The sequence below is a fragment of the Panthera onca genome, chromosome B4, assembly GCF_046562875.1.
Source record: "Panthera onca isolate mPanOnc1 chromosome B4, mPanOnc1 haplotype 2, whole genome shotgun sequence".
NCBI lineage: Eukaryota > Metazoa > Chordata > Mammalia > Carnivora > Felidae > Panthera > Panthera onca.
In genome coordinates, this window is record NC_138345.1 from 8,487,615 (window position 1) to 8,500,686 (window position 13,072).

Genomic DNA, 13,072 nt, shown 5'->3' on the forward strand with positions numbered 1-13,072 from the left:
ATTTTCTATTCAGTCTCCATGGAAGGATTTCACTTTCAACTCATCATTAAAACAGATCAATGTAAACAACATATCTATGAATAAAAAATGAATTATTTTATTCCCTGTATAAGGATGACTATCACAGAGACAGTTGGTATCACCTTGTGATGACCCATGATTGTAATTTGTAATTTGTAAGCTTTTCCTGGAAAGAAAAGGTGGCTGATTGCCACATCTAAAAATTTTTCTCGTGCCCTAATATTGTGAAGATTTGGAAAACCTGTTTTTCTTGGCTCTTTAGACACACTAAGTTCTACTTAAATTTTAAGGCTCAAAAACAAAACAAAACAAAAATTAAGATTCCATTCCCCAATGTGCAGGACAAAATGAAGAAATGATGAATTTACACTGTAGCTATAAAATATTATATAGAACCTCTGGTTTCTGCACCGTATAATTATATACCACCCTCTCCCTAAAGCAGAGGCAAGTAACTGTGTTTTCTTTGTAGAATTCTTGGCATCCTCGCATCTATTCTGACAACAGAGGTATAGGAACTACAGTTCAGTGAAATTGAGCGTCTTGCCCAATGCCAATATCTCTTCAGGTCCAGTTTGGATAAGTAATGTCTTTCTCAACCGTATTTCACAATTTTTGCCTAATTTTCTTGGTTGCCATTAAAAATTTCATTGATCAATCCTTCCATAACTACATTTTAGAATTTTCATTTTATTATTTTTTTTTAATTTTTTTGATGTTTATTTATTTCTGAGAGAGAGATAGAGCACAAGCAGGGGAGGGGCAGGGAGAGAGTGAGACACAGAATCCAAAACAGGCTCTGGGATCCAAGCTGTCAGCACAGAGCCCAACACGGGGCTGGAACCTATGAACCATGAGATCATGACCTGAGCTGAAGTCAGACGATTAACCGACTGAGCCACCCATGGGCCCCCATTTGAGAATTTAAAATGTTGCATTGCTTTCCCTGGAGAGCCCTTTATTTTTTTTCCATCTTAGACAATGCAAAAAGAAAAACAGGGAAAATATCAAAATAATATTTACTTAAATGGTTTCATGAGTACTGTGTTGGGATAAACACTATAAATACATTGCTTGGAGCCGCTGCTGTGTACCTAGGCGATCACATGAGACGGTACGGAAGTTTGTTTGGAAATGTTCTGTGTAGGAAGCTGGGGAGGGGAGGAGAGGGACGATGTGGGTTTTGTTTTGCTTTGTTCCCAGACTTCAAGTCTTCAGCAGTCTCTCTGCTAATCAGCACGAAGGAGCCCACGAATCAGTACTGTCAACAGAAAAATCATCAGCTTTAAAAACAAGCATGAGGTCCCTGAATGCTTTAAACTGCCTCTTACCTTCTGCTATCATGGGAGGGAACCAACTCCACTCAGAGCTGTAATAATCGGTACTTTCCTTGGAGGAGCAGATGGTCTGGATGGGCCCATTCACAAGGGTTAGGTATTGCTTCAAATTAAAACCACAGTCCTCTCTATCTGTTATACAATTTTTAACTGTGTCTTCTCCATTATGTTGTGGGCATGAAACTCAACAGCACTCACTGGTTTGTTTTCACAGGACATTAAAGTGTTCTAGGTGTGAAATTCTGTGCCTTGTGCCAAATGGAGTTAACCATGAACAGTGACACTTTTCACCCATTGAATTCAAGGGCTAAGCTTTTCCACACTCAAGATTTTTTTTTTTCCAGTCAACTGACTTTTATTCAATAAATACAATTTTAAATCAGCTCTAATTTAAATCAAATCTTTCTAACTTGCTACAGTGTCCCTGAAATTCTTAAATAAGATATAAAAATGTGTTTTTGATTTGGGGTTTAACTCATGAACAGATTTTGTTTTTCTAGTTTGAACATTATGCCCTTCAGGCTTACATTCTTAATGTCTCTAGATTGGTATACTGGTTTAGCTCTTTAATTTGCTCTTTTTGGGTAGTTTCTTAAAGTATAACTGACATACAACAAACTACACATATTTAAAGGGAACAACTTAAGTGATTGACATAGGTACAAACTTGTGGCATCATCAGCGCAATCTCAAAAATGACATATCCATCACGTGGAAAAACCTTCTGAAGTCCTTTCCGTTGCCTCTCCCCAGATTACCACCCATCCCCAGACAACTAGTGATTAACCTTTTGCAGTATACATGTGTTTTGGCTTGTGTCCTTTTGTTCAGCAAATTCATTTCAAAATTCATCCATGTTGTAGCGCATACTCCTTTTAATTTAATAGCTGAGAAGCATTCCATTGCATAAATATACCACAGCTTATATATCCATTCGCCAGACGATAGACACTTGGGTGGTTTCTGCTTCAGGCTTATTACAAATAAAGCCGCTATGATCATTTGTGCATATACATTTTTAAATTTATTTATTTACATTAAAGTTAGTTAACAAACAGCGTAGTATTGGTTTCAGGAGCAGAACCGGGTGCTCATCCCGGCAAGTGCCCTCTTTACTCCTCATCACCCATTTCATCCATCCCCCACCCATGTCTTCTCCAACGACGCTCCGTTGGTTCTCTGTCATTTGTCAATGTATTTGCGTGAACATACGCTTTCATTTCTCTTGAGTCATATGTACAAGTGGAAAGGCTGGATCATGTGGCAAGTATATGTATAACATTTTAAGAGTCTACCAAGCGGCTTTTCAAAGTGACTGTGCCATTTTACATCATCAAAATAGTATATGCACATGCCTGTTTTTCCACATCTTTGTCAAAACTTGGTATGGTCATTCTTTCAAATGTTCAATATTTTAAAAGATGTGAACTTGTATTTCATGGCGGTTTTATTTTCATTTCCCTAAAAAGACTAATGATGGTAAACATTTCTAAGTACTCGTATCTCCACATTTTCTATTATGAAATGCCTGTCTATCTATTTTATTCATTTTTATTGAGCTGCTTGTATTTGCTCATTATTGTTTTGACATCTGGAGATTCTGGATTTAAATCCTTTATCAGACATGCTTTGCAAAGTTTCTCCAGTTTTGGTCAGTATTTTCATTCTCCTAACAATGTCGTTTGAAGGGCAGTCCTTAATTTTGATGAAGTCTGCTTTATCAGATTGTCTTTTTTTTTCTCTTTTATTGAGAGTGCTTTTGGTGTTGTATTCGAGAAAACTGGTCCTAAGTGAGGGTCTCTAAGTAGTTGCACTGTTGTCTTTTCATTCACATAATTATGTTGTCCGTGGCTGTTTTGTGTCGTGTTGGACATTTAGCAGGATCCCATTTAATGCCAGTCGCACCTTCTCCCCCTTAGAGTGACCAAATGTCTCCAGACATTTCTGAAAGTCCCCTGAGGGACAAAATCACCCTTGTTGGAGAACCACCGGCTTAACCCAAGATCACATAATTTTTCTCCTACTTTCTTCAGGAAATTTTATAGTTTTCAGTTTTGAATTTATATAGATGATCCATTTTGAGGATTTCTGCATCTGGCGTGAAAAATGAATTCAAGTTCCTGGTTTTTTTGCACACGGATATTCAAATGTTCCAGCACCATTTGATTTAAAAAAATTCTTCAATCACTGAACTGTCTTTATACCTTTATAAAAAATAGCTCTCGTTATATTTGTCAGTTTATATCTGTGCTCAGTTGTATTCCATGGTTCTATTTGTCTGTCAACATCAATACCAAACTATCTTTATTACTGTAGCTTTACAATAACCTGAAATTATCTCATTACGAATGAGCTCCCTTAAGGGACATGAATCAACATTGTACCTAGGGATGTTTCATAAAGTTACATTATTATTTACTTCTGTTTTCATGTTAATGGGCTAATTTCAGAAACTTAAAGTTGACATGGGTAAGTTTAAAACTGGTAGGTTAGGGGATTGATATAGACAAGATATTTAAAGTTGGGCATGTATGTCAACACCCTTGAAAATACCTTTGCAATTACATGTTGATGTCACAGATGACCATGAGAAGATGACCATCCAAGTACCCGTGTATGAAAGGGACAGTTGCACTGATGGATTATTGTCATCTCAGAAATCCTTCAGCATTGAGGGGGCGCCTGGGTGGCGCAGTCGGTTAAGCGTCCGACTTCAGCCAGGTCACGATCTCGCGGTCCGTGAGTTCGAGCCCCGCGTCAGGCTCTGGGCTGATGGCTCGGAGCCTGGAGCCTGTTTCCGATTCTGTGTCTCCCTCTCTCTCTGCCCCTCCCCCGTTCATGCTCTGTCTCTCTCTGTCCCAAAAATAAATAAAAAACGTTGAAAAAAAAAAAAAAAAAAAAGAAATCCTTCAGCATTGAAGAATGTGGTATCGGTGTAAGGCATACTGAAACCAAAACAACTGGGGGTTATGAAGATCCTAATTTCATGTGCATAATAACGCACATGTGCGTAATAGCCGTGGATAACATATTTCCCAGAGATATCATGAATCTACTTGATATTTTCTTTTCTTTTTAATGTTTATTTTATTTTTGAGAGTGAGACAGACATAACGTGAGTTGGGGGAAGGTCAGAGAGAGAGGGAGACACAGAATCCCAGGCAGGCTCCAGGCTCTGAGGTGTCAGCACAGAGCCCGACGCGGGGCTCAAACCCATGAACATTATGGACCTGAGCTGAAGTTGGACACTTTTCCAAATGGCCACCCAGGCACCCCAATCCACCTGATATTTTCTAAAGATGTTTCTGTATTCTGCTTAATCTACAGATTGAGTAACAAAATTATTTTGATTCCATCTTCATTGTGTTTTGGTTTCATGTTTAAGTCTTAATTAGAATTAAAGTGGAACTGAGGCTATTGAAGGTTTTTATCAATACCTACTGATATTTTCAAGACAAGCATATGAAAAGCTTTGATTTTGTCGAAATTTCTGTTCCTTCTTAATTCAATTTAGAATCTACACAATCCCCAATAAACATTTGGTTATATTTTTAAATTGAAGACATTTATTTTAGAATGATGGACTCTAAGTCAATGTAGTTTAAATCTGAGCACTCACATTTCATTTGAGAGGCAGAACTCAATACTGGGCACTGAAATGATGGAATTTTAGATGTCACTTCCATATTAGTGCTGGATGCTTTGCTTGAGTAAATGTAATTTAAAAATAAATCTGACTCTCATGAAAATGAAAGAAGTACTATTGAACTTTCCCTTATCACTTCACAAGCTCCTTGAGGTATTGTTCTTCAATATTTTAAGAAGGGTTATTAGTTTGTTCAAAAAATAGTTCATGGTGGATCCAGTGGAGAATTGCTTAGTATTCTTTTTTTAATGTAAGGCACTTGGTAAAATTTATTAGGATTCTTCTCAAGATTTAGAGCCAGAAGTTTTAAACAGAAAGAGACCTTAGGCTTTATCTAGTCCAATCTCTTCATTCTACAGATGACTAAGGTAAAAGAGTTCAAAATTGAATGATTAATTGGTAGCAGTTTGGTTTTTTTTTAACGTTTATTTATTTTTGAGACAGAGAGAGACAGAGCATGAACGGGGGAGGGGCAGAGAGAGAGGGAGACACAGAATCGGAAGCAGGCTCCAGGCTCTGAGCCGTCAGCCCAGAGCCCGACGCGGGGCTCGAACTCACGGACCGCGAGATCGTGACCTGAGCTGAAGTCGGCCGCTCAACTGACTGAGCCACCCAGGCGCCAATATCATTGATATTCTTATCGTTTGTTTTAATTTAGCCAGCAGGACCTCCTTTAGCCCAGCGAGAGTTTATATAAAGCCTGATATGTAATCTTTAAAAATGGGGCTACTTTTCTGAATCAATTATAGGATTCTTGCTCACTTAGGTTCCCTGTTGCTTTATGGCTGTCCTTGAGCCATTTATGGGGAGCCTAAAGAATCTTGGAATATAGTTTGAAAACCAAAATTGGGAGCCCTATTCTTTGGTTTTATGAACAAGGAATCTGTGACCCAAATTGGATAAGCAATTTCACCACAGAAAAAGAGCGAGAGTAAGTTCTTGTTCTATTCAATGACTTCTCATCCTATACATATTCTATGAAATTAGAGCACTCTCTGGATTATGTCGTATGTCAGAGTTTCTGGCAATGAGACAGATTTTTTAACTTGCATGTTCTTTAAATAGTTCATTATATTTTATAAGGTATACTTTTTTCAAAATCATGAAAGAATGTAGGTGAGTTAAAATTTAGGGGACCCCGGGTGTCACTCGATTGAGTACCCAACTTCGGCTCAGGTCACAATCTTATGGTTCATGGGTTTGAGCCCCATGTCAGGCTCTGTGCTGACAGCTTGGAGTCTGGAGCCTGCCTGGGATTCTGTGCCTCCCTCTCTCTCCTCCCTTCCCCTGCTCACACTGTCTCTCTCTCAAAAATAAACATGAAAAAAATATTTATAAAATAGGTTTGCATAATATGAATTTGTTGTGCAGAATTCCTGCTTTGGTGTTAAACCTAAAAGATAAATAACACCTTTCAAATCATTCACATTCAGCCCATTGCAGATAACTTTGCACATGAAGCTGAAAAGGTAACACACATGTGAACTTTGATACAGATGATTGTCAACTGACTCTACTGTCATTGACAATACAGCCAGTTATCCTTGGGACTTGTTCAGGACTGAAGAAATTCAATTCTGTCATTGGAACAGAAGCCTTGCCACATGGCTTCTACCCATTTTTCTCATTAATGACACATTTTCTCCCAAATGATATTCTAATGGTCCACATACAATATATAGAAGAGAGATAGTATAATAGTTATTGAGAGATGCTTATTTGAATTTATACCAAACATTTAAATTTTATAGTAACCAAGCAATTTAAATTTTTATAAGGTTCATATGGAACTGAGGCTCAAAAATAGCTGAGAAACATATATTACAAGTAATAGCCTGCAACAAGCATTTATCTTCCTCTCTGAGGCGATGCAGGATGACTCAGAAAGAAGTCTTGCTCTTAAGAAAGAAAAACAAAAAATACTGTAACCATTAAGTGTTCTACTTCTTCTTTAAAAAATCCCAAACAAACAACATCTATTTTTTAAAATGCAGAGTACACTACACATACAGAAAATGCAAGAAAACGTGAAGTTGCAGGTTGATAAATCGTCACAATGAAAATATCCATGTCACCACCACCAAGATCAAGAGCTAGAAGTTTGCCAGTACCTTGAGACGCTTTCCTGTTGTGTCTTTCTCCTGTGCACTAAAGAAATTACAATCTTGATGTTCCTGGAAGCTGTGTCACTGGCCCTCCGCCCCCCATGCCTACCGCCAGTTTTTAGTTTAGGCACATCACATGTATCTCTTCACAATACACTTTAGTATTGTATGTATGCTTGCATTTATACATATTATACATAGAGAGGTATTTATTGCTGTATACGTGGAATCATTCAGTGTATTACTTTTCCTTTTCTTCCACCCAATATTTTCCTTGTGGAACCAATTGTGTCATTGGAGGTAGATATAGTCTATTCATTTTTATAATCTCTATATTATTATACTGCTGAATTAAGCATAATACGTCTGGCTTGGAATTCATGGTTTATTTTGTTGTTGTTGTTGTTGTTTTTGGGGTTTGTTTTGTTTTGTTTCATTTTTAGTCATTACAAGCAATAGTCTGATAAACATTCTTGTGTATGTCCCTCAGGGCATATCCTGATGTACTTCTGTTAGTTATGTACCTGGAGTGGAAGTGATGAATCTTAGCAAATTTGTATTTTAACGTATGTAGATGATGCCAAAGGATTTTCCAGAGGTGATACACATGGGTATGAAGGTTTCCATTTATGCACATATTGGCTAAAAGTTTACATTCTCAGTCTTTTGGGCTTAAGCACCCTCTTGCATATCTTACTGTGGATTAAGTTTGCAACTATACAATGCCTAATACTGTGGTCACAACATTTCTCAACATATTAGCACATTCTTTTTTTTAAGTTTTATTTATTTTGAGAGAGAGAGAGAGAGAGAGAGAGCGTGCACACACAAGTGGGGGAGGGGCAGAGAGAGAGGGAGAGAGAGAATACCAAGCAGGCTCCGCACTGTCAGCACAGAGCCTAATTTGGGGCTCAATCCCATGAACTGTGAGATCATGACCTGAGCTGAAATCAAGAGTCAGACGCTGAACTGACTGAGCTACCCAGGTGCCCCAACACACTAATAAATACTTAAAGGAGAGTTATTGCAATAGATACAAAATGTCAATATTCATATATGTTCATAATAAAGACTCTCTGCATATATGTTCATAATAAAGACTCTCTGTAAGCAAGGACTAGATGACACATATTTAGATCTTATAAAGGCAATACACAATTTGTGAAATGTTGGAAAGTTTCTTTTTTTGAAAACAGAACTGTATTAGGGACCATCACTTCAACCATCATACTGAAAGTACCAGCAAGTGAACAAATATAAGAAAATAAATAAATGGCATAATAAGAGTAATAAAAATAGTAAAGCAAACATTATTCATAGATGACATAATTGTAAACATAATAATTCCAAAATCTACAAATAGATTTTTAGGAAGTTTTGCAAAATAGTTTGATACGGGAAAAATCAAAAGAAAAAGAAATAGTTGTTTTAAATGAAAACTGATTTTAAATAAAACTTAAATAAAATTTTAAATGTATCATTTTAAAATCTTGATATAAGGGGCTGGAACAGAGGAAGGGACAAATAGAGTACAGAGAATTTTTAAAGTAGTAAATCTACTCCGCATATTGTAATAGTGGACATTACATGTCATTATACATTAGTTCAAACCCATAGAATGTACAGCACCAAGAATGAACCCTAATATAAACTTCAGACTTTGGTAATAATGATGTGTCAGTGCAGTTCATCAACTGTAACAAATTTACCACCCTTGTGCAGGATGTTGATAATGAGGGAGGTTATGTGTTGGGAGGGTGGGGGTGTGAAGGTGGTAAATGGTAACTCTACTTTCTGCTCAATTTTGCTATGAACCTAAAACTGCTCTGAAAATTAAAGTTTATTTTAAAAATATTGACAAGGGTGCCTGGGTGGCTCAGTCGGTTGAGTGGCCAACTTCGGCTCAGGTCATGATCTCAAAGTCCGTGAGTTAGAGCCCCGCATCGGGCTCTGTGCTGGCAGCTCAGAGCCTGGAGCCTGTTTCAGATTCTGTGTCTCCCTCTCTCTGACCCTCCCCTGTTCATGCTCTGTCTCTCCCCGTCTCAAAAATAAATAAAATGTTAAAAAAATTTGTAAAAAAAAAAAAAAATATTGACAAATACAAGATATCTAGAAAAGAATGACAAAACATTACATATGTTGCAAATTTTATATATAATAACTTATACATGTGTAAATATAAATTATTTGTAAATATAAATTATATAAATATAAATACAATAATTTATATATAAAATTTATAAATTTTATCATTTTAAAAATCTAGAAAAATGTTATTTTCATGGACTAAATAGATACATAAATGAGAGTCCTACTAATAATAATCTGTAATTTCATGTTTTACTATCATGAATATTTTGTCCATAGATAGCGACAAAAACTCTGACATTGATATGGAAAATTACAATGAGGAAAGAATCACTGAGGAACTATTAAAGAAAATAACAAGAGATGTAAAGACTTACCTAAAAACCACATTAGGTAAGAAATATTGGGTTTGGTGCAAGGGCAGAGAAATAGATGAAGAGAAAAGGTGAAATTACAGAACTGTCTATAAATGGATCCTTAAATTATGAAAAAAATGGCACAACAGATTCATAGGGAAAGAATAATTACTGAATTAAAATAATGTTGCATGGCCATTTGGCAATCCATACAAGAAAATTATACAAATAAAAACAAATAAAATACACACACACAAAGACTTTTGTCTCACACCATACACTAAGTCAGTTCCAGAGAATTTTTGGTTAAGTATGCAAAGTAATCATTAAGCTTCTAAAAGTTAATAAAAGCAAAAGTGAGAGCTGGAGTAGTTATACTAATATCAGACAAAATAGGCTTGAAGACAAAGAAAAATGCTACTCGATACAAAAAAAAGAGATATTTCATGATAAATGGGTTAATCATGAAGTCACACAATTATGAACATGTATACAAATAACAGCATAGCCCAAAAATATGTAAAGGAAAAACTGACAAATCTGATACAAAAACAGACTTTTCAACAATAATTATTGGAAACCTCATTATCACAATTTGGATAATCCATAGAACAAACAGAAGATTACAAAAGAAATAGAAGACTGGATTATCACTGTCACACAAATTGTAACACTCCAGCCACCAAGAGCAGAATATACTACTTTCTCAAGTGCACAAGGAACATATCCAAGGCAGACCATGTATTAGGTCACAACACAAGACGTCTTAACAAATTTAAAAGGAGTGAAATCAGAGACACAGTGTTCTCAAAAACACAAAAACCACAAAGGGATGATGTTAGAAATCAGAAAAAGGAATTAGGAAAATTCACAAGATTGTGGAAATTAAAGAACACACTACTAAAGAACTAATGTCGGGGGGGGGGGGAGAAATTACAAAACACTTCCAAGAAAATAAATGAAAACAAAGACAGAAACAAAACATACAAAAAAGTTATGGGATACACCAAAAAGAGTGTTTACAGGGAATTTTATAGCAAAAAGAAGATAGATCTCAAGTCAATATTGTAATGTTTTACCATAAAATAACAACAAAATAAGAGCAAGCTAAATTCTTAACCACAGACTAAAATTATTAAAACCAGAAATGAAAAGTAAAAATCATTTTTAATCTCACAGAAAGTTAAAAAAATAATAAATAAAAGACCACTACAAATGACTGCAAGTCAACAAATGAAATGGACAAGTTCCTAAAAAGACCCAAACTACTGAAATGAACTAAGAAAATTTAAAGGATCTATTGCAAAGACAACAATTAGTAAAGCAAAACAAAACAAAGCAAAAAATTCCATAAAGTCCACTGCAGGCCTACATGGATGCACTAGTGAGTCCTACCAAATGTTCAAAAAAGAATTAATACCAGTACTTCAAAACTCCAAACATCAGGGAAGAGAGGCCATGTCACAAAATATCCTATGATGACAGTATTGCTGTGGGATCAAAGCAGGATAAAAACCTTTCAGCAAAATAAAAGTAATGCCAATATCTTCTAGGCATATAGGCACAAAACTCTTCAACAAAATACTAGCAACTCAGATCCAGCCACATATAAAAGACGATTAAACATTATAACCAACTGAGATTTGTTCCAAGAATAAAGGTTTGTTCAACAAACAAAAATTAATCAATGTAACACATCATACAGAATAAAGGACAAAAAACCATATATCCTCCTAATGGATGCAAAAAGGCATTTAACACAATCTAATACTCATGTTAAAATACTCAACAGACTAGAAAGAAAAGGGAACTTATTCTACCTGAGAAAATATCTACATAAATTTACATATATCATTACACTTAATGATAAAAGATGATATATTTACCCCAAGAACAAGACAAAAGCAAGATAAATAAAAATCAAGACAAGGATGTCCGTCTGACCATTTCTATTCAACACTGCACTGAAGGTTCTAGCAATGGGAAATTAGGTAAGAAAAATAAATATATAATAGGTGCTCAGATTGGCAAGGGATATCTAAAACTATTTTTATTTAAAGATGACACGAGGGGCGCCTGGGTGGCTCAGTTGGTTAAGCGACTGACTTTGGCTCAGGTCATGATCTCACAGTTTGTGGGTTCAAGCCCCGCATTGGGCTCTGTCCTGACAGCTCAGAGCCCGGTGCCTGCTTCAGATTCTGTCTCCCTCTCTCTCTGCCCTTCCCCAACTTGTGCTCTGTCTCTCAAAAATAAATAAACATTAAAAAATTAAAAAAAATAAAGATGACATGATTTTATATATATATATAAATTTATATATATATATTTTTATATATACATCTTTATATATAGATGTAGATAAATACGTATACATTTATATATATTATGTATATATATACATATATATATATATACACACACACATATACATGTACATCTATCTATCTATCTATCTATCTATCTATCTATGGGAGGAGGAGAGAGAGAGAGAAATCAGACCCCTTATCCATTCCTGATGGGAATGGTGCAACCACTTTGGAAAAATGTTTGATAGTTCCTGGAAAAGTTAGAGTTGTATGACTCAGAAATTCTACTCCGAATTATATACTTGAGAGAAGTGAAAATATACGTGCATACAAATGTTCACAGCAGGATTACTTACAACAGCTTGAAATGGAAACAGTCTGAAATGCCCATTAGTTGAGGATGAATGAACACAATTTGGTGTATCCATTCAATGGAATATAACTTAGCCATAAAAAGGAATGAAGTGCTTGTAAATGCTACAACATGGATGAACCTTGAGCACATTATTCTACATGAGAGAATCTGGGCACAAAAGACTAAAAATTACATGTGAAGTGTACAGAACATTAATGTGAAGTGTACAGAACAGGAAAATATCTAAGATGGCAAATGAAAGGTTTCCAGAGACTGAGGGAGAGAGAAGGGGACTGATTGCCGGTAGGTATGGGATTTCTTCTGGGGTGATGAAAACATTTTTAAATAAGATAATGGTGATATTTTCATAATTCTGTAAGTGTGCTAAAACCCACTAAATTTTATATCTTAAAAGATAAATTTTATGGTTTATGAAATACATCCTAGTTTTAAAATAAGCAAAAGTCTTCATGATGTCACAGAGGGAAAATTGGTTTTTTAACAGTACACATAAAGCACTATTCAGAAATATTGGTAAAATGAACTAAAATTAAGAAAGTCTATTCATCAAAAACACAAATAAACCTTAAGTGTGGCTATTCTATTTGATTTATAATTCGTACTCACATACTCCAGTTTTCCTTTCTTGTTCTTCCTGTTAAAGTGGGAGCTCCCTGAGGTCAGGTTTAATTTTGCTCATCACTTTCTACAACAATGTTGCACACAGTTTTCTCCACAGCTTTGCGTAACTTACATTTTGCTTTTTGTTTTGCTGACCTAAGTCTCAGTAACAAGTAGTTAAAAGCTTGATGCCTGTGAAACAATATGTTTTTAAAAATTATCTGAGGGGCGCCTGGG

At 35.6% G+C, this 13,072-nt stretch overlaps 1 long non-coding RNA gene across 1 annotated transcript in view; it reads right to left on the reverse strand.

Moving 5' to 3' along the window:
• Positions 1-1,018: 1,018 nt before the first annotated feature.
• The window catches only part of LOC132660396 (uncharacterized), a 28,349-nt gene continuing 16,295 nt past the window's right edge, over positions 1,019-13,072 (reverse strand). Inside the window, exon 2 of the long non-coding RNA XR_009601756.3 lies at positions 1,019-1,282. This is a non-coding gene — a long non-coding RNA (uncharacterized LOC132660396). The remainder of the gene's footprint in view (positions 1,283-13,072) is intronic.